The sequence below is a fragment of the Suncus etruscus genome, chromosome 15, assembly GCF_024139225.1.
Source record: "Suncus etruscus isolate mSunEtr1 chromosome 15, mSunEtr1.pri.cur, whole genome shotgun sequence".
NCBI lineage: Eukaryota > Metazoa > Chordata > Mammalia > Eulipotyphla > Soricidae > Suncus > Suncus etruscus.
The window spans coordinates 36,261,322-36,283,816 of NC_064862.1; the positions used below are offsets into that span (position 1 = coordinate 36,261,322).

At 38.8% G+C, this 22,495-nt stretch overlaps 1 protein-coding gene and 1 pseudogene across 2 annotated transcripts in view; one reads left to right on the forward strand and one right to left on the reverse strand.

The window, feature by feature from the left end:
- LOC126030783 (Ig lambda-2 chain V region-like) overlaps positions 1-1,309 on the forward strand; it is a 288,742-nt pseudogene extending 287,433 nt beyond the window's left edge.
- The window catches only part of LOC126030744 (zinc finger protein 280B-like), a 307,853-nt gene that overhangs the window by 269,152 nt on the left and 16,206 nt on the right, over positions 1-22,495 (reverse strand). The gene's annotated exons all lie outside the window — the stretch shown is intronic.

A 22,495-nucleotide genomic window follows, 5' to 3' on the forward strand; every position in this document is an offset into this window, starting at 1 on the left:
ATTAAGAGCAAAAAGGTCAATGATACAAATGATATTAATGTTCACCTTGCCTCCTATCTCTCTGGTTCCTTTATATAGACAGTATTTGGTCTATGTATACCAAAAATGCCATGGGATTTTTATTGGGACTACATGGAACCCATATAGTTTTTCTCAGGTTGTCCGTTTGGCATATTCTAGTCCATTAACAGGGAATTTTCAAAACTATCTTTGCGATCTTAGCATATATCCTCCTTAATCAGGATGTATTGTTGAATTTAGTTCACTAATATTTATTGAGATTCTTTGAATCTATATCTATGCCCACCATGGATCAGAGTATCTCATGTTCTTCTTTAGAGAAGTCTCCACCTGTTTTTGGTGTTAAAGTGATATGTACCTCATAGAAACTCTTTGTGGTTTGAAGATGGTAAGGCAAAGGAAAGCCATTTGCACAATTTGACTTACTTAGCGATTAAACACACACATACACACACACACACACACACACACACACACACACACACACACACACACACACACACACAACCCACCTCCATTTCTGAGCACAGTGCTGAGGACCCACTTGCAGGAGTGCATGTCTATTAGTGGACAACAGAGGGCGCAATGCGCCAGCTGCAGGAAACGAAGATCTTAGTGAAATGCAGCCCCAGATCATATTCATCTAGACAACTCAGTGAATTTGATCAAAAACTGAGAGGCTCATTTGCATGAATCACAATCTCCATTGCTAAGGAGATATAAGAAGAATTAGGAGATTGGTACTGGGCTCCAAAGTTTGGAGGTTCTGCACTGTGGTGTCTGCATGATGGCCTGGCTTCCTCTCCTGCTCATACTTCTGGCTCACTGCACAGGTCCGGGATTTTCTGGAGTAGTGGGAACAGATGGGAAAGATATTCTGTACCTTTATGACCTTGTCTTACCCTCTAACCTTGGTCTATCATCTGTTTTCAGGGGTCACTACCCAGAATGTGGTAACTCAAGAAACATCACTGTCTGTGACTCCTGGGGGGACAGTCACACTCACCTGTGGCTCCAGTACTGGGGCTGTTACCACGGATAACTATGCCCGTTGGGTTCAACAGAACCCTTACCAGGTGCCACGGGGTTTAATATATGGAACCAATAATAGGCCTTCAGATGTCCCTGCCCGATTCTCTGGCTCCCTGCAAGGAAACAAGGCTGCAATGACCATCACAGGAGCCCAGGCTGAGGATGAGGCTGAGTATTACTGTGCTCTGTGGCTAAGCACCCATTTCCACAGTGACAGATGCAGGTGGGGAAGTGGGACATAAACCCCAGACTCAACCTCACCCTCTATGCTTGACTACACTGTGTTCTAAAATAAAATCAGTCACAGTCTTTTCATTATAAGGCTGTCAAAAATAAAAAAGAAAGAAAGAAAAATTATCTTGCCAACAGTGTAGGAACAAAACTATTCCAGATCTTTATTACTCCTTTTCTTAAAAAACTTGTTCCCAGGGCCCGAAAGATAACACAGTGGTAAGGTGTTTGCCTTAGACGCAGAATGACTGTGGTTCAAATCCTGGCATCCCATATGGTCCTCTGAACCTTCCAGGAGCGATTTCTAAGCACAGAACCAGAAGTAACCCCTGAGCGCTGCCAGGTGTGACCCCAAAACAAAAAAACAAACAAAAAACCTTGTTCCCCAGAACCTTTTATGACATTAAGTTTGTCTTTTAGTCTATAAAAGCAAAACCCATTAATTGAATGGTTGTGTGTACAAAGACGAGCATAATATTTAGAAAAGATGCATGTTATGCAGAAGTAATGAACCTTGGAGTATGAGAGTAATGAATCTTGGGTGAGACAGCAGACTTGTAATAAACATAAGATAGGTCTCAGTGATCCTGATTTCCTACTTTTATGTCCATGTTGGATCCCTGACTTGAGTACAGGTTATATAAAAATATAGTGGGTTTGAGCGTTTCCAGCAGGAAGAAATTGGCATGACCATGATCAACATTAGCACTAGAAATTCTCATGTGAGTGGTACATAGTCACCTTTGAGGTGATATGCATCAATTCCAACTTATAATCAATACCTTTTATGAACACTTTTTTCTGATACCGTCCCCTCTCCCATGACCATAGGTGATGTTGTAAACATCTTCATTGTGGGTCAGCAGCTCCTATAGTAGACCCACACATGAAAGAAGATAGAGAGTACTTTGGTGAGAAGAAACAAGAGCTTCCATACCTGAGGATGTCAGCACTACTGAAGTCTCTGGGCTGGATAGATGACAAGGGCAACAGTAATTTTTGTGCTATTATTTACTCATCAGTTTTCTCATATATGGCTAAAAGATGCTAAATAAAATTTAATGGTGTATGGGGCCGGAACGATAGCAGAGTGGTAAAGCATTTGCAATGCATGTGGCCAACACAAGATGAACCCTGGTTCTATTCCTAGCATCCCATGTGGTCATCCGAGCCTGCCAGGAGTAACCCCTAAGCACTGCCTGGTGTGACACAAAAACAAACAAACAAAAAATTTCATGGTGTATATAAAGGAGTCATTTGAACTAAATATATTTCTGTAGGGGTCTATATTAATGTAATTAGGTGTATGTAACTTTTAATTTTGTGTATTCAAGTTTAAGCTTATTACTATATGGTGTTACAATGGCATAAATTAAGGTTTTATAGCCAAAAAAAAGTAAACCTTGGGGCCGGAGAGATAGCATGGAAGTAGGGTGTTTGCCTTGCATGTAGAGGGATGGTGGTTCGAATTCCAGCATCCCATATGGTCCCCCGAGCTTGCCAGGAGCGATTTCTGAATGTAGAGCCAGGAGTAATCCCTGAGCGCTGCTGGGTGTGACCCAAAAACCAAAAAAAAAAAAAAAAAAAAAGTAAAGCTTCTTTAACTAATTTTTACAAAAAGAAAAATAGAAGCAATAGAATATCATCTCAATTAATAATTATAAAATAGGGGCCGGGTAGGTGGTGCTGGAGGTAAGGTGTCTGCCTTGCAAGCGCTAGCCAAGGAAGGACTGCGGTTCGATCCCCCGGCGTCCCATATGGTCCCCCCCAAGCCAGGGGCGACTTCTGAGCACATAGCCAGAAGTAACCCCTGAGCGTCAAACGGGTGTGGCCCAAAAAACCAAAAAAAAAAAATAATTATAAAATATATTGAGCTGTCCTGGTAATTTTCTTGTTATCTTGGAGGAAGAAAATATTTTCTATGATGCAACTTCATGAACCACATGAGGACCAAATCCTATGCATCTCCAGTATACACTAATCTAAAACATGAGCACATACAAAATTTCCTTTCAAGAAAACTACTTGAATTGAGAACTTCTCTCCTTTTATATTCTGCTTTTTCCTTTGTTTCACCAGGTTCTAATTTTTGAGCTATAGTCACTTCAAATAATGAATTCCATGCCTTTCTATATTTTTCTCTCTACTGTTTATAATATTGTTTTAATTTTATTAAAATACTGAACTTATACATTTTTTGTCTCCTTACCTTTTAGCATTGCATACATTCTTAAAACCGAATAATAGGTGGTAGATTTCCATCTTTAAAAGCTAAACAGCATTCTAGACAACAAATTCTTGGAAATAGAACATGGAAATTTATCAGACATGGCAGGACAAGTTTTCCCTCTGCATTATTAAAAAGACAGCTAGATCATAAGCCAGTAATAAGTCTTCCAATGTCCCTGCCTAATTCCCTGCTTGGAAACAAGGCTGCTTTCACCTTCACAGGAATCCAAGCTGAGAATGAGGCTGAGTATTAGTGTGCTCTATGGTTCAGCAACCATTTCCACAGTGGCAGATATAGGTAGGGAAGTAGGACACAAACCCCCAGGCTCTGGTTCACCCTGTCACCCTCACATCTGAGCAGTCTATTCACTGACTACTTCCTTCCAGTGTGGCTTAGGAAGCTTGTTCTCCCAGATTTCAGAAAAGATGCTTAAATTCATTGCTGTAAACTTCAATTTATTACTATCTACTTAGCATTTTATAAAAACTGTTCATAAAAATAATACAAGTTTAGTTTTATCATTAGTTGGCCTTTTCCTAACAACATTAGAACAATGAAAAGTTACACACACACCTCTCATCATATTCAAATTGCAGATTCAGACCAGCTATATCCCACAGTGAAGTTTCATATTATAGTGATAAATCCTTCTGTGATAAAGATAAAGTCTTTATAAAGATACTAGTAAATATGTAAAGTGAATCTTTGAGGAAAAAGTGATCATAATAACTTTATGAATGTTTAGAGAAGTAAAAATTAATATGAAATGAAAAAATCTTTTTTGGGGGACACATCCAGCAGTGTTCAGGAGTTCCTGGTGGTGTGCTTAGAAATCATTCCTGACAGGCTCAGGGGACTATATGGGATGCTGAGAATCAAACAGGGCCCATCCCAACTCGACCACATCAAGGCAAATGCCCTACTGCTGTGTTAGCACTCTGGCCCCCAAATGAAAACAATTTTAAAAGAATATGATTCATTTTAAAATGTTATAAATATAAATTATACATAGATATATGAGTCTTATCACAAATACAGGGCTTTCAGCTTCTTTCCAGACCTATTATCTAGTTTACTAGAACTGAGCTTCCCAGTATCTGAGAATAAAGTAGAAAAGAAAAGTCATGAAGCACTGGCCCCTCTATGCATGTGCTTTGCATAGACCCCAATAACCTTGCAGTGTTTCCTGAAGGACTTTGAGGGTAGACACTGGGACAGGGGTTGGGAGATTAAACTGATAAAGAGCAAAGGAATGTAAGGAATGAACTTTTGTTTTTTTTGTTTTTTTTTGTTTTTTTTTTGTGGTTTTTGGGTCACACCCGGCAGTGCTCAGGGGTTTTTCCTGGCTCCATGCTCAGAAATTGCTCCTGGCATGCACGGGGGACCATATGGGACACCGGGATTCGAACCGATGACCTTCTGCATGAAAGGTAAATGCCTTACCTCCATGCTATCTCTCCGGCCCCAGGAATGAACTTTTGAGATAAGTTCATTTAGAGACAATTTTATTCAAATTTTTCTCTGAGCCAAGACAATATCACATGTAATTTACTTTTATTGTTCTCTCCATCAAACCAAAATTTAAGGGAGATGTCAAAAATGCAAAATCATCAGATATTAAGGAATTCTAGAAAGAAAACAATTATAAAATAAAGATATAAAATAGCTAACATAGTTATCTTTGTAAAAATTTATTTTGGAGAAAATCCAGTAACTGTTTATATCTACCCCAGTATCCAAAGAATGAGTAAATACTGCTCAGCTATGTAAGAAGGTAAAATCCTATCTTTTATGACAATAAGAATGGGACTGCAGTTAGACTAAGTGAGACGAGTTAGAAGAAAAAGATAAATATGGATGATCTTATTCATATACCAGATATAGAGAAACAAAACAAAGGACCAGACAATGCTATATAAAATCAATCATTAAGATTCGCCACTAAGAATCACTAAGAGCTGAGATCACCAGCAGAAAGACTCCAGTAAACTCTGATGAAAGAATAGTGACACTTTGGTTGTGTTAAACAAATTTTAAACAGACATAAAATTGTTCTCCTAAAACATGTATGGTCTTATGAACAATCATTACTTCTGTAAAAATATTAAAGAAGAAAAGAGAAAGTTTTGGTATGTATGGAATACTACCAAAAAAAGTCAATGGAATACTACTTACCTCTAAGAAAAGATTAGATCTTGCCCTTTTTTGCAATTGTATGTAGCTAAAGGGTATCATGATAAGAGATATAAATCATTGGGAAAAAATCTACCAGGTTTTCTCACCCATATGTGGTATGTAAAAACAAAAAAAAAAATCAAACCAAAGGAATGGCAATCTCTAATACCAACAAATTCTTGGAATTTTTCTCTATGTAGTCAAGGCCATTTATCACAAGTCAATGGCAAAATATTATTCTCAATGGAGATAAACTACAAGCCTTTCCTCTAAAATCTGGCATAAGACTAGGCTGCCCCATCACCACTCTTATTCAACAGTGTACTGGAATTACTTACCGTAGCAATTCGGCAAGAAAAAGATATCAAGGGCATCCAGATAGGATGGGAAGAAGTCTGGTTGTCACTGTTTGCAAATGACATGATACTATATTTATAAAACCTTAAAGATTCTACCAAAAAGCTTCTATAAATAATAGATTCATGTAACAAAGTGGCAGGCTACAAAATTAACGTGAAAAAAATCAATGGCCTTTTATATACAAATAATGATAGAGAAAAAATGGACATTAAAAAAATCCCATTCATAGTAGTGCCACACAAATTCAAATACCTTGGAGTCAATTTAACTAAAAAGGTGAAGAGCCTATATCAAGAAAACTACAAAAACAGTGCTTCAAGAAATAAATTAGGACACAACGAAATGGAGATATTTTCTGCTCAGGAATTGGGAGGATTAACATCATTAACATGGCAATACTCTGCAAAGCATTGTGCAAATTTAATGCAATTCCACTAAGGATACCCATGACATTCTTCAAAGAAGTGGATCAAACACTCCTGAAATTTATTTGGAACAATAAACACCCACAATACCTAAAGCAACCCTTAGGAAAAAGAAGATGGGAGGCATCACTTTCCCCAACTTTAAATTGTACTACAAAGCAATAGTCATTAAAACAGCATTGTTTTGGAATAAAGACAGACCCTCAGATCAGTGGAATAGATTTGAATATTCACTGAATAATACCCAGACATACAATCAAATAATATTTGATAAAGGGGCAAGAAATGTAAAATGGAGCAAGGAAAGCCTCTTTAACAAGTGGTGTTGGCACAAGTGGCCAGCACATGCATAAAAGTGAACTCAGACTTCCATCTAACACCATGCACAAAGGTCTAATCCAAATGAATTAAATACCTTGATATCAGGCCCAGCACCATAAGGTATATTAAAGAACACATAGTAAAACACTCCATGGCATTGAGACTATAGGTATCTTCAAGGAGGAAACAGCACTTTCCAAACAATTGGAAGCAGATATAAACAGATGAAACTATCTTAAACTGAGAAGCTTCTGCACCTCAAGAAAATAGTGATGAGTATACAAAGGCCACCCAGAGACTGGGAGAAACAATTCTCAATACCCATCAGATAAGGGGCTAATATCTAAGATATACAAGGTACTGACAGAACTTAAGAAAAAAAAATCTATCCTCAGAAACCTGGATACACATTCTTTTCCAATGTACATGGATCATTCTCCAGGATAGATCACGTGCTGGCACATAAAACATACCTCCATAAAATAAAAAAGATAGACATTTTGCAGGCTACCTTTGCTGACCACAAGGCTCTGAAGTTAGATGTGAACTGCAAAGGGACACAGAAGAAAAAATTTAACACCTGGAAGTTAAACAGCCTCATACTCAATAACCAGTGGGTCCGACATGAAATCAAGGAAGAAATCAAAAGGTTCCTGGAAACAAATGACAATAAAGATACAAACTATCAGAACTTATGGGACACAGCAAAAGCAGTACTGAGAGGAAAATTTATAGCTTTGCAAGCACATATCAGGAAGGAAGAAGGAGCTTACCTGAGTAGCTTAATGACACAACTAATAGAACTAGAAAGTGCTCAACAAAAGGACCCAAAAATAGGGAGACAGAAGGAAATAACAAAGCTGAGAGCAGAAATCAACGAAGTGGAAACCTGAAAAACAATCCGAAAGATCAACGAAAGCAGAAGTTGGTTCTTTAAAAAAAAAACAAGATTGATAGACCATTGGCAAAACTCACAAAGCAAAAGAGAGAGAGAAACTTTATAACACGTATTAGAAATGAAAGTGGGGAGATCACTACAGATACTGCAGAGATTCAAAGGGTATTCAGAGAATATTTTGAGAAACTCTATGCCACTAACCATGAGAACCTGGAAGAAATGGATAAATTTCTGAACTCATATAACCTTCCATGATTGAATAAAGAAGATGTAGCATATCTAAATACCCCCATCACTATTGAGGAAATTAAAACTGTAATCAAAAATTTGCTGAAAAACAAAAGCCCAGGCCCTGATGGATTCACGAATGAATTCTTTCAAACCTTTCAAGAGGAACTACTACCAATCCTGGCCAGGCTCTTTTATGAAATCGAAAAAACAGGAACACTTCCAAATAGCTTTTATGAAGCCAAAATCACCTTAATACCAAAACCTGATAGAGATGCTGCCAAAAAAGAAAATTACAGACCAATATCCCTGATGAACACAGATGCAAAGATCCTCAACAAAATCCTGGCGAACAGAATCCAGTGCCTCGGCAAGAAGATCATTCACTTTGATCAAGTAGGTTTTATCCCAGGAATGCAAGGCTGGTTTAACATCCATAAATCTATCAATATAATACACAACTTAAACAACAAAAAAATAAAAATCACATGGTCATATCAATAGATGCAGAAAAAGCATTTGATAAGGTTGAATACCCATTCTTGATGAAAACTCTCAGCAAGATAGGAATAAAAGGAACCTTTCTCAATATAGTCAAAGCCATCTACCAGAAGCCAGTGGCAAATATTATCCTCAATGGAGATAAACTAAAATCCTTCCCTCTAAATTCTGGTACAAGACAAGGCTGTCCTCTCTCACCACTCCTATTCAACATAGTACTGGAAGTACTTGCTATAGCAATTAGGCAAGAAAAAGATATTAAGGTAATCCAGATAGAAAAGGAAGAAGTCAAACTCTCACTGTTTGCAGATGACATGATACTCTACTTAGAAAACCCTAAAGACTCTACCAAAAAGCTTCTAGAAATAATAGATTCATATAGCAAAGTGGCAGGCTACAAAATTAACACACAAAAATCAATGGCCTTTTTATTCACTAATAATGATAGGGAAGAAATGGACATTAAGAGAACAATCCCATTCACATTAGTGCCACACAAACTCAAATATCTTGGAGTCAACTTGAATAAAGATGTGAAGGATCTATACAAAGAAAACTACAAAACACTGCTCCAAGAAATAAGAGAGGACACGCGGAAATGGAAACACATACCTTGCTCATGGATTGGCAGTATCAACATCATTAAAATAGCAATACTTCCAAAAGCATTGTACAGATTTAACGCGATTCCTCTGAAGATACCCATGACATTCTTCAAAGAAGTGGATCAAATACTTCTGAAATTCATCTGGAACAGCAAGCAACCTCGAATAGCTAAAGCACTCCTTGGGAAAAGGAATATGGGAGGCATTACTTTCCCCAATTTTAAGCTGTATTACAAAGCAATAGTTATAAAAACAGCATAGTATTGGAATAAAGACAGACTCTCAGATAAGTGGAATAGGCTTGAGTACTCAGAGAAGGTTCCTCAGACATATAACCACCTAGTTTTTGATAAAGGAGCAAGAAATCCTAAATGGAGCAAGGAAAGCCTATTCAACAAGTGGTGTTGGCACAACTGGTTAGCCACTTGCAAAAAAGCGAACTCAGACCCCCAGCTAACACCATGTACAAAGGTAAAATCCAAATGGATTAAAGACCTTGATATCAGAACTGAAACTATAAGGTATATAAAACAACATGTAGGTAAAACACTCCAGGACACTGAGACTAACGGCATCTTTAAGGAGGAGACAGCACTTTCCAAACAAGTGGAAGCAGACATAAACAGATGGGACTATATTAAGCTGAGAAGCTTCTGCATCTCAAAGGAAATAATGCCCAGAATACAAAGGCCACCCACTGAGTGGGAGAAATTATTCACCCAATACTCATCAGATAAAGGGCTAATATCCAAAATTTACAAGGTACTGACAGAACTATACAAGAAAAAAAAACAACTAACCCTATCAAAAAATGGGGAGAAGAAATGAACAAACACTTTGAAAAAGAAGAAAGACAAATGGCCAAAAGGCACATGAAAAGATGCTCAGCATCACTAATTGTCAGGGAGATGCAAATCAAAACTACTATGAGGTACCACCTCATGCCACTGAGATTGGCACGCATCACAAAAAAGGAAAACAAGCAGTGCTGGCGGGGATGTGGAGAGAAAGGAACTCTTTTTCACTGCTGGTGGAAATGCAGTCTAGTACAACCTTTATGGAAAGCGATATGGAGATTCCTTCACAAACTGGAAATTGAGCTTCTATACGATCCAGCTATACCACTCGTAGGAATATACCCGAGGAACACAAAAATACAATACAAAAATCCCTTCCTTACTCCTATATTCATTGCAGCGCTATTTACAATAGCCAGACTCTGGAAACAACCAAGATACCCTTTAAAAGATGAGTGGCTGAAGAAACTGTGGTACATATACACAATGGAATACTATGCAGCCATCAGGAGAGATGAAGTCATGAAATTTTCCTATACATGGATGTACATGGAATCTATTATGCTGAGTGAAGTAAGTCAGAGGGAGAGAGAGCAGAATGGTTTCACTCATCTATGGGCTTTAAGAAAAATGAAAGACATTTTTAACAGTATCTCAGAGACAAGAGAGATGAGGGCTGGTAGGTGCAGCTCAGGACATGAAGCTCATCACATAGAGTGATGAGTGCAGTTGGAGATATGACTACACTGAAAACTATCATAACAATGTGAATGAATGAGGGAAGTAGAAAGTCTGTCTCGAGTACAGGTGTAGGGGGGTGGGGAGGAGGGAGATCTGGGAAATTGGTGGTGGGAATGTTGCACTGGTGAAGGGGGGGTGTTCTTTACATGACTGTAATCATACAACCATAATCATGTTTGTAATCACGGTGTTTAAATAAATAAAAAAAATCTTAAAAAAAAAGAAAAAAGAAAAAAAATCTAACTCCATCAAAAAATGGAGAGAAAAAACGAACAGACAATTCCTCAAAGAAGAAATACAAATGACTAAAAGACACATGAGAAAATGCTCCACATCACTAATCCTCAGGGAGATAAAAATCAAAACAAGGAGGTTGTCATGCCACTTCCCAAAAGCAAAAGATTGTGATAGTTATACAGTGGAATACTATTCAACTTCCCCCACCGACCAAAAAATAAATAAATAAATTAAAGAAAATCCTGCCATCTGTAATATGAATGAACCTAACATATATTTGTAACTAAAACCTTTAAAAAAGAAAAACACCATGGATTTTATTCACAGGTAGATTAGCAAACAAAAGTACTGCACAAAGATAAAATGTAAAATGGATCCCACAAATCTTTCAATTTTCCTGTACTAAGTTTTCTTGTCTTAAGAAATCACTAAGCCTTGTAGGATTGTTCACATCCTTGCTACCATGAGTAAAGAACATGTCTTAATCAATGGGAGAGATGACAGTAACACCAAACTACTTTTAAAATGTACAAATCATCATCATAATAATAATCATTATTTAATCAAATAATTATGGTTTATTTACTATATTTATATATAAGGACACAGTTCTAACATTTCTTCAAATTCTTGGGCTCATTCTGAGACTTGAAAGTTAACAACTTTACAAGAGCATAATTATTGTTCTGTACAGCAAAACAAGAGATAACAGACAATACCTTGCCAAATGACCAATAAATAACTAAACAGACTGGTTATGTAAAAAATAGGAATCTTTGCATTCCTTGTACAATATAGTCACTTAATAAGAAGCACAAAGTCCCAAACCTTGTTTTACTAAACACCTTCTCAATAAAAGAGCCATACTTAACATACTTAATTTAGTGCTATACTGTTTCTAAATCCCTCCCTTATTGAGAAATTATATCTCTTCTACCTTTTAATAAACTTCTATTCCTGTTTGTTTTTTATTTTGGGGCAAAATTCAATGATGCTCAGCAGTTCCTTCTAGGTCTGTACTTAGGAATTACTCCTGATGGCTCAAAGAATCATATGGGATGCCAAGGATAGAACCCATGTCAGTCACATGCAAGGCAAATACCCTACCAACTGAATGATCATCAGGCCCTGAAATTTATATTTCTAACACTAAGACTAGGTATCTTTATTATTCAATAATTTCATTTTAAAAATAGTGAAGAATGGGAATACCAATTGTGAAATATGTCCTAAAATTAAAAATAATCCACCTCTTAGGCAGATGCAGACCTTTTCCTCCTCCAAATTACTTTATATGCTGTTTTGTCAAACTACACATACTCCAGTCCAATGTTATGTTGGCTGCCAAGTGGGGGTGCCTGGTTCTAGAATCACCAGAGCATAGGAACTGAAGCAATATTAAACACTTTTTTTTTTCAAAATCACATCAGTATTAACTACAATTCAAGTTGTTAGAATGTGTTTGTATTTATATATATACACATACATACATACATACATACATACATACATACATACATACATACATTGGTTTTGGCTCACACCTGGTGACAATTAGGTATTACTTCTGGCAGGCATAGAGGACCATATGGGATGCCGGGATTCAAACCACCCTCCATCCTGGGTCAGCTGTGTGCAAGGCAAAAGCTCTGCTGCTGTGCTATCTCTCCAGCCCGTTTGCTTAAAATATTAAAACAAACAGAGCTCTTATCTACTAGAGATAGGAACTCATAGTTGTTTACAATACAGGGATAACTCCTACCTTGAAAATATGTCATGTGGAATTAACTTAGACCTCAGGAGATTAGATCCCATCCGTCCAGTCTTGAACCCTGGATCCCAGTCACAGAAACGGCACAGTTCTTCACAACAGCTGCAGGAAACAAACCCCATCCGGGACAACCTTAATACTGCTGGAACACCAACGAGTGCCAGCTCTAATACAATATCCTGACAACGAGGAAAATGGGAACTTGACCTAAGAGCAGGTTATCCTACCTTACCAGCCATCGATAAGACAAAATCAGAAGACTTGTCACCCGCTGGTAGGTCCAAAAACCAAGATCGCGATTTACAGATGACTGGCTGCTAGAACCATGACCAGACTATATATATCTTGGGACCAATAAAAAAGCCCTAGTCTAGGGTTTGAGCTACGAACTGCACAACAACTATGATCCCCAGTTCCAAAGGCTTGGCAGAGACAACTGTAACGGAATGGGGCTTCTGGAAACACAAAGAAAGGCGTTATCCTAGGTGCCATCCCAGGTTTAGTGCCAAGACCAAGACCACCAACCACAGAAGATGGATTAAAATGACACTGAGGGAACAGAACTTCTACAACCACAAAGACTGACTTCATCATAAGTCCCACCCCTGAAACTGTGCAGATACTGAGATCTCTAGATACAGAGGACGGAGCAGAAGTCTCCCAAACACCACAAATGCACCACCGGGAGAGTAAAGGATCATGAACAGAGTCTATAGTTGATCCCATGACAATATACTCCAAGGGCGGAGAAACCCCATATCTCTTAGGCCATGTGAATCCCTTTTTGAATGACCCCAAATTTACTGTGCCTGGGCAGGAGGGAAAAAAACCCCACAAAACATTGTTTATTTTTCATATATTATTTTTTATCTTCATGTACTATTATCGTTATTTTTATTTACCTATCTATTTTTGTTGATTTATTTGTTTTGGTGTGGTTATTGAAGTTGTTGCCCCCACTTATACTTATCTTTTTTTCTCCTCTCTTTTTTTTTTCTGGTTTTTGGGTAGCACCGGCAGTGCTCAGGGGTTATGCCTGGCTCCAGGCTCAGAGATTGCTCCTGGCAGGCATGAGGGACCATATGGGGCACCAAGATTCGAGCCGATGACCTCCTGCATGAAAGGCAAACGCCTTACCTCCATGCTATCTCTCTGGCCCCTTCTTTTCTCTCTTTATGTGCTCTGCCATGTTGCTTATCTCAAGACCATGGCGTTTTTTGGTTGTTTGTTTGTTTGTTTTGTTTCGTTTTTGTGGTGCTTAGCGTTTTGTTGGAATCCTTAATAGATATTTGACAGTTCTTTTCGTAGTGGTGGAGTGTTTCACCTTCTTTTTCTCCTTCATCTCTCAAACCGATGATGAGAGCCTCTGAAGAATTTCGCTTATTTTCGGCATATTAGACTTTTACCCCAGTTTATTACTTTTCTCCTCTTCAAACAAAACCACATAACTTGAACTACCTAGTCCTGCCTCCCAATTAGAGGGGGAAATAAGGGAGGCATCAGGACCAAACAGGTGCAAGACTACTAAGTAATAGGATAGGTACAGAGGGGACCACATATTCTAGCAGCCCTGGGGGTGAGGGAAGAGGATATGGGAGGTAGGACAAAAACGGAGGAGTAGGGAGGACAAACCAGTGATGGGAATCCCGCCTGATTTTATGTAAATATGTACCTAAAATATTATTGTCAACAATATGTAAGCCACTATGATCAAAATAAAAATTATGTTAAGATAAAAATATATTAAAACAAACAAACAAACAAAAACACGTGGACCCTTAATTTTCTTTGGGGCCAAGTGTTCCCAGGGCTACCTGGGTACTTAGTATATAATAATAAACTCATTTCTCTTCCACCCTGGCTGCAATCTTGATTCTTTGACTGTTCCCTAACACACCAAGTCATATTTAACTTTCCAATAAACTTTTCATTTTCAAACTCTGAGTCTGGACATCTTTATTAACCTGTATTTTCAATCTTGAAAATATCAAAGAACCTGGGAACAATGACAGAGACCTGCTGTCATTGCTCAGACTCATTTGGAAATTGAAAGATTTGTTTGATAGTAAAAGGGAAAGGAAAGGGGCCGGGAAGGTGGCGCTAGAGGTAAGGTGTCTGCCTTGCAAGTGCTACTGTAGGATGGACCGTGGTTCGATCCCCCGGCGTCCCATATGGTCCTTCCCAAGCCAGGAGCGATTTCTGAGCTCATAGCCAGGAGTAACCCCTGAGCGTCAAACGGGTATGGCCCAAATACCAAAAGAAAAAAAAAAGGGAAAGGAAAAAATATACTCTGAAGAAGGGGAGGAACTTACTATAGAATTAAGTTAAATATGCCTCAATTTTGGGGGATTTTTTAATCCAAAAATTGAAACTGTGTTACTTGTCAAGTGACAAGAATGTTACTAAGAATGTGAGCATTTTACAGATTGGTTTGTCTAGCTTAGGGCCTTTTTACTTATCTACCTGACCATTTACCTAGATATTACCCATCATCTCTTAGTCTCCTGTGAACCTAAAAGTCTGGAAAATTGTTAACTTCCCATTCTCAGAGAGAGAGCCCAGGAATTTTCAGGGATATTTAAAAAATGAGTGGAGGGCCCGGAGAGATAGCACAGCGGTGTTTGCCTTGCAAGCAGCCGATCCATGACTAAAGGTGGTTGGTTCGAATCCCGGTGTCCCATATGGTCCCCTGTGCCTGCCAGGAGCTATTTCTGAGCAGAGAGTCAGGAGTAACCCCTGAGCACCTCCGGGTGTGGCCCCAAAACCAAAAAAATAAAAATAAAAAATAAAAAATGAGTGGAGACAGCTAAAGTGGAGCTGGCTGATTGCAGCAGAGGGCAAAAGGTAATGGAGACTTTCTCTGTCATTGGCTGGGGGTGGTTAGGGAGGGGAGCTGGTCTGACAGCATCTCTTGATGAGAATTTGCTGGTGACAATTCTGTCCAATATTCCCCAGGAAGGAGTCAGAGACACAGGCAATGAAACCTTTAACCAATTTAGTGTTCAACACTGTATCTAATTACCTTGTTGAAAGCTATTTGGTCTGCTCTAATATGGCAGTCCCATGGTTTTTTTTTCCCACTTCCATTTGGCATGTATGGTTGTTTCCATTTTGTCACTCTGAATCTGTATTATACTTTAGGTTTAGGTATGTTTCGTATAAGCAACAGATGAATGGATTTTCTTTCCTGATCCATCCAGATACTTTGTGCTTTTTAATAGGATAATTTAGTCCATTGACATTAAAAAATGGCCTAAACAGGCCAATCATAAGTAAAGAAATAAAAACTTTTGTTATCCCAAGAACAAAAGTATTGGTTTGGATGCATTCACAGATGAATTTTATCAAATCTTTAGAGTAGATTTGCTACTTTTATTCAGTTATTAATCTCAATCTTTTCCAAAATATACATTAATAAAAAACCATATGATCATATATATTGATTCAGAGAAAGCTTTTGCTAATATCCAACATTCATTCATAAAAAATATTCAACAAAATAAGGGTGGAGAGAACTTCCCTTGTGATAGTATGGGTCATCTATAACAAATCCACAGCTAGTATCATTCTTTTTTTGGAGGGGGCACACCCATTTGATGCTCAGGGGTTACTCCTGGCTATGTGGTCAAAAATTGCTCCTGGCTTCGGGGACCATATAGGACACTGGGGGATCTAACCAGAGTCTGTCCTAGGCTAGCACTTGCAAGGCAGATGCCTTACCTCTAGTGCCACAGCTCTGGTCCTAGTATCATACTTATTCATTTTTTTTGGGGGGGCCTCATACCCGGCAGCACTCAGGGGTTATTCCTGGCTCTGTGCTCAGAAATTGCTCCTAGCAGGCTCAAGGTATTTTGGGATGCTGGGTTTCGAACTGCTGACTGTCCTGGGTTGGCTGGATGCAAGGCAAAAACCCTACCACTGTGATCTCTCTCTCCAGTCCCCTAGTATCATTCTTAATGTTGAAAAACTGAAACCATTTAGAGACCAGGTACAAGGCAAGGATGTCCACTGTTGCCATTTTTATTCACTGTAGTATTAGAAATTCTGACTACAGAAATCATGTAGGAAAAATGAAGGGATCCAAATTGGAAAAGAAGTAAAATTATCACCATTTGCACATTATATATATATATATATATATATATATATATATATATATATATCGTAAACAGTTCTAAAACTAGTCCAAAAAAGCTCCTAGAAACAATGAATCAATACATGAGCAAAATAGTTGACTTCAAAGTCAAACACAAAATTAGGTTGCATTCATATATAAAAAAAAAAAAAAACAGAGAAAAGAGATCAAGGAATCTATTCCATTTAAAATGTATCCAAGGATATCAAGTAGCTAGGAATCACCTCAGCCAAAGATATGGGATATCTATACCTTGATAACATTAAATTGCTTAAATTGTTTTAGAATTTTGATGGATCAGAGTATCTAGATCTCCAATGCAACTTTGAGGCAAATGGCCAACCGAGGGCTTGGTAATGCAGCTTCTGGATCTCCTCACAAGGTGAAGAAGCATAAGCAGTTAGATACAATTAGTCTGCCATCAGAGGCCTCTATCACCTGGCCCTCAGTGAAGTAATCTGTGAAAGCTTGAAACACATAAAAAAAAAAAAGCTCCAAAAAAGATCCTTGAGTTGCTCACAGACCAAGATGTGAGCTTCTACTTTAAAGAAATTGTACTGAAAAAGAACCTTCTTTGAAGATGAGCTGAATGAAGTTTGACTGTCATCACTTTATTGATGAAGCCTCATCCCACCCATTCTTCCTAGGTAACTTGACCTTACCAGCAAGACCCCACCCATTTCCTGAGAAGGGTCTTGGAAAAGGTAGATAAGGCTTTGACCAGAGGGGATTAGGGCCCTTTTTGGTCTTTTGCCAGCATGGAGGTCAAAGGGAAGATGGCTGACAGGAGTTAAGATGCAGGGTTAGCTAAAAATGGCTGAATGCTTAAAAGGTTATGATATAGGCCACACATGTGGTGGATAGGGCATGAATAAAGTTGATGTTTTCTGATGCCTGTCTCTGGATGAGTCTAATTCCGCCATTCACCTAAACCTGGGACCCGCCAACTGAATGGGGATTGCGGAGCCACGTGGCCTGAAATGGCAGAGAAAAATCCCTTCATCATCCACCTCTATCCAGCACCATCATTAATTATTTGATTCTACAACTGGCGCCCAAAGGTTTTTTTTGCTGAAGAAATATAAAAGAACATGATTTCATTCCTGATCCACCTTTGAGACCCCAACCCCAAAATTGGAATTGCTTGTCACCATATTCTGATAGTCTGTATTCCCTTTCTGGGTCTCCATTAGCGCTCTGGCATGTTAGAGCATCTCTTTGAGGATCAAGAGATGGGGATCAAGGGCTAAAGATGTCTATGGGCAAACTGGCAAAGAAAAACCAGGAAATCTTATGGATCCTTACATACACTCATTCACCTTTTTCAACACCAACTGGGAGACTATCAGAAGTGCAGCTGTCAAACTTACATTATTGTCAAGTTGACTGGACAATACACAGGATTACTAGACAGAGAGCAAATGACTGCATGGCTCTAAGCATTTCAGCAAGACCCTTCTATTAGTGTCCAGAGAGCAGCCAATATTGCTTTGCAGACACTTCTGAAAAGGTGTAAAGAGTTAGGCATCCCTCCATAAACCATCAGGATAAACTACTTTTTCTAAAAATGAAAAAGTAAATTTTAAATTAAAAAGAAATAAATTGTTTTAGGGGCTGGAGTGGTGGTGCAAGCAGAAGGGCATTTTCGTTGCACCTAGGACAGACCACGGTTTGATCCCCCCATGTCCCATATGGTCCTCCAAGCCAGGAGCAATTTCTGAGCGCATAGCCAGGAGTAATCCCTGAGCTTCACCAAAAAACAAAAAAAAATATTGCTTTAGAGACAGAGGACATTACAAAATGAAAAAAATATTCTATGCTTATGGACCAGAAGAATAAATATTGTTACTTCAAAAATAAAAAATTCCAACATAGGTTTGACAATTGTCAAAATATTCAATGTAGAGAGAAGTCTCTCATAAGAGGAAAAGCAACAGGGATTTAGAAACTGGGCTGTCTTATCTAACTGTTCCTTTATGTACCTTTGCGTCATATGACTCAAAATTTTTTTTGGTTTTTGGGCCACACACTGCAGCGCTCAGGGGTTACTCCTGGCTCTCTGCTAAGAAATCGCTCCTGGTGTTATGGGGGACCATATGGGAGCCAGGATTTGAACCACCTTTGGTCCTGGGTTGGCCACTTGCAAGGCAAACACCTGACCACTATGCTATCTCTCTGGCCCCTCAAATTTAAAACTTTAAAATGAAAACTAGAAATCATTGTATGTTGATATGTCCCACATAAATGTTATATATGCATTGTAATATAATTCTTATTTATGCATGGTATTATCAAAAATTGACTTGAGTGCCTTAAAATTCAAGCATTATAAAATACACTTTTAAAAAAATAACACTTTTATAAAACTTTTAAATTTTATAATAACCCAATGGATGATAGCACAGTGGTAGGGTATTTGCCTTGTATGCAGCCCACCCAGAACTGACCTGAGTTTGATCCCTGATATCCCTTGTGGTCCCTCGAGCCTGCCAGGAGATACTGCTGAGCACAGAGCTGAGAGTAACCCGAGTGCTGCTGTTTGTGGCCCAAAAACCCAATTCGCCCCCGAAAATTAACCCAAATGTTTTCAAGTTAATATGATTTAGGATTATTATTGGTTTGATAAAATAAACATGTTTTCATGGCTAACAGATAACTTTATTTTAACTGAGTCTATTAACAAAGTAAGCTCATGTTACATCTATTATTATAAAATTGTTCAGTAAAAAAATAGTGTAGGAGAGATAGGACAGTGAACAAAGAATTTGCTTTCCATGAAGCCAAAGCAGGGTTCAATACCCAGTACTCAAACCTTACCAGGAGTGATCCCAGATGGCCAAAACGACAATACAATGGATACAACATTTGCCTTGCATTTGGCTGATCCATATTTCTTGCTGGCACCCTGAGACATTCAGGAGTGAAGGCAGAGCCAGAAATAAGAGCTTTAAATACTACTGAATGTGGCCTCAAAACAAACAAAGAGTGATTCCTGAGTATATTATTTGGAGTAATCCTGTGCACTGACAGTCTTGACCCAATATTTAAAAATTTTAAGAATTAAGTAAAATGGGGCCGGAGCAGTGACATAAGCAGAAGGTGTTTGCCTTGCATGCACTAACCTAGGATGGACAGTGGTTTGATCCCCTGGTGTCCCATATGGTCCCCAAGCCAGGAGTGATTTTTTGTTTTCTGGGACACATGCCATTTGACCCGTTGGTGCTCAGGGGTTAATCCTGGTTATGCACTCAGAAATCACTCCTGGTTTGGGGTGAGGGGGACCATATGGGATGCCGAGAGATCAAACTGCGCGGTCCATCCTAGGCTAGCGTTTCCAAGGCAGAAACCTTACCTCTAGCAGCACTGTTCCAGCCCCTTTTGTTTTTATTGCCAGTAGCGATTTCTGAGCGCATAGCCAGGAGTAACCCATGAGTGTCCCTGGTGTGGCCCCAAAACAAAAACAAAAAAAATTTTTTTAATTGAAAAAAAAAAAAAAAAGGGCCAGAGATAGCATAGCAGTAGGGAGTTTGCCTTGCAAGCAGCCGACCCAGGACTAAAGTTGGTTTGAATCCTGGCATTCTATATCCCATATGGTACCCATGCCTGCCAGGAGCGATTTCTGAGCAGAGAGCCAGGAGTAACCGGAGTGTCGCAGGGTGTGCCCCCCCCCAAAAAAAAGAATTGAGTAAAATAAAATGTTGGCTATTATTCTCCTAAAGGTATAGATGAGAAGCAAAAATTTCTAGATTCTCTGGTTATTATAGGTCTTGATTTACTTCAGTGCTAAGAATAGAATAAAACCTTATTTATCTTAAATAAAACACAGTGGTATGCTATAATTTATACCACTTGATGCATCTGGGCTATTTTAGAGCTTAATCTGTTACATAAAACCACTGAATAATCTAGTTGGCTTAAAAGGATGACTTCATGGAATCTACCTTTGATTGCTTTGAGAGATGGGGAACTGAGCCTATTAGATCTCTAGATTTGCTCAAATAAGGTTTTGTTTTCTAGGAAAAATATTACCAGTCACCACCACTAATATTAATCCCTCTTTACCCATTCTTTACTTTTCATATTATCACCCTCTTATCCACCATTATCAGAATCCATGTTGTTCTTTATTCTTTACCTTCCATACATAAAATTCATTCCTTTGCCTTATATACAATATTCATTAGGAAAAGAAGAAATAAAACATTCCTAGAAACACTCCATATTTATACCAAAAAGTAGAAAACATGTTAAGAAAAGAGATAGCACAATTGGTAAGGTGTTGTGTATGTAAATATTTTAAGGGCTTATTATGTTACTGACCCTACCCTGATCAGTGATTGTGCCCTACCCTAGGGTGTGACCTGGCATTCTGCCCCCACCATAGGGTGATACCTGATTCTGCTTCCACCATTGGGTGGTATCTGATCCCACCATTGGGTGGTACCTGATTCTGGGGGATAAAAACAAGGGTCTGTGGAAGGCAAGAGGCTTTTGTCTGGAACTTATGCTGAGTCTTTGGACTTCAGTCTTGTCCACTGAATAAAGCTAACATTTCCACAAGCCTGTCTGCAAGCTGTTTACCCGCCTTTTCACCTCAGAACCCTGTGCTTGACAAGGGTGGCAGACGCGTGCTCTGAGCTGGAGAGGAAAGACCTCATCCTCCATCTCTCCATCAGTCAACCTCTTCAGGGGCTGACTTGCAACATAATACCATTGTGGAAAACAGGGGCATATCAAAAGAAATTGCTGTTTCCTTATAAATTCAGTTCCTCAAGGACACACATACGAGATGTAGGAAAACGCCCACAGGGCCTCCCCCCAGGCCCTTCCAAATCAGGGGCAAAGCTCACAGACAATAATCCTTCCAAGGCCAAGCCCAGCCCAAGAAAATACATCACAATAAGGGAATTAATTCAATCCACATCAGAAAGTGCCGGATTAGATATACTATGCCCAGAGGACATTACAATTTACCCAGGAGCCACCCACGGTTCTGAGGTGAAATGGTGGGTAAACAGCTTGCAGACATTCAGGCTTGTGGAAATATTAGCTTTATTCAGTGGACAAGACTGAAGTCCAAAGACTCAGCATAAGTTCCAGACAAAAGCCTCTTGCCTTCCACAGACCCTTTTTATCCCCCAGAATCAGGTACCACCCAATGGTGGGAGCAGATACCACCCAATGGTGGAAGCAGAATCAGGTACCACCCTAGGGTGGGGGCAGAATGCCAGGTCACACCCTAGGGTAGGGCACAATCACCCATCAGGGTAGGGTCAGTAACATAATCCCTAAAATATTTACATACACAACAGTAAGGTGCTAGCCTTATATATGTGATCAACCCTGGTTCTATCCTCAGCACTCCATATGCTCTGCCTGCCCACAAGGAATGATTTCAATTGCAGAATCAGGAGTAAGCCCTAAAGTGTGGCTCCCAAACAAACAAACAAACAAAAAAACCCAGAAAATATATTTTCAGTAACCTATGAAGCAATTTGGAAAAGATGTTTATAAGTACAGTCATACACAGACATGTAGGAATGTATAAAAACAAAGCTCCAAGAAAAATAAAATTTTAGCAAAATGATAAATGAAAAGATCAGTTTGGTCCAGAGAGATAATACAGTACACTTGCCATGCAACTGGCTAAGGTTCAGTTCCTAGTATCACAAACAATCTTGAGTACCACCCTTGAGAAAACCCATTAAAAAGATGTTCATCTCTAAATACTCAAATGTATAAGTCTAGACAAGATAGACATTTAACAAAAGAATGTTGTTCTCATTC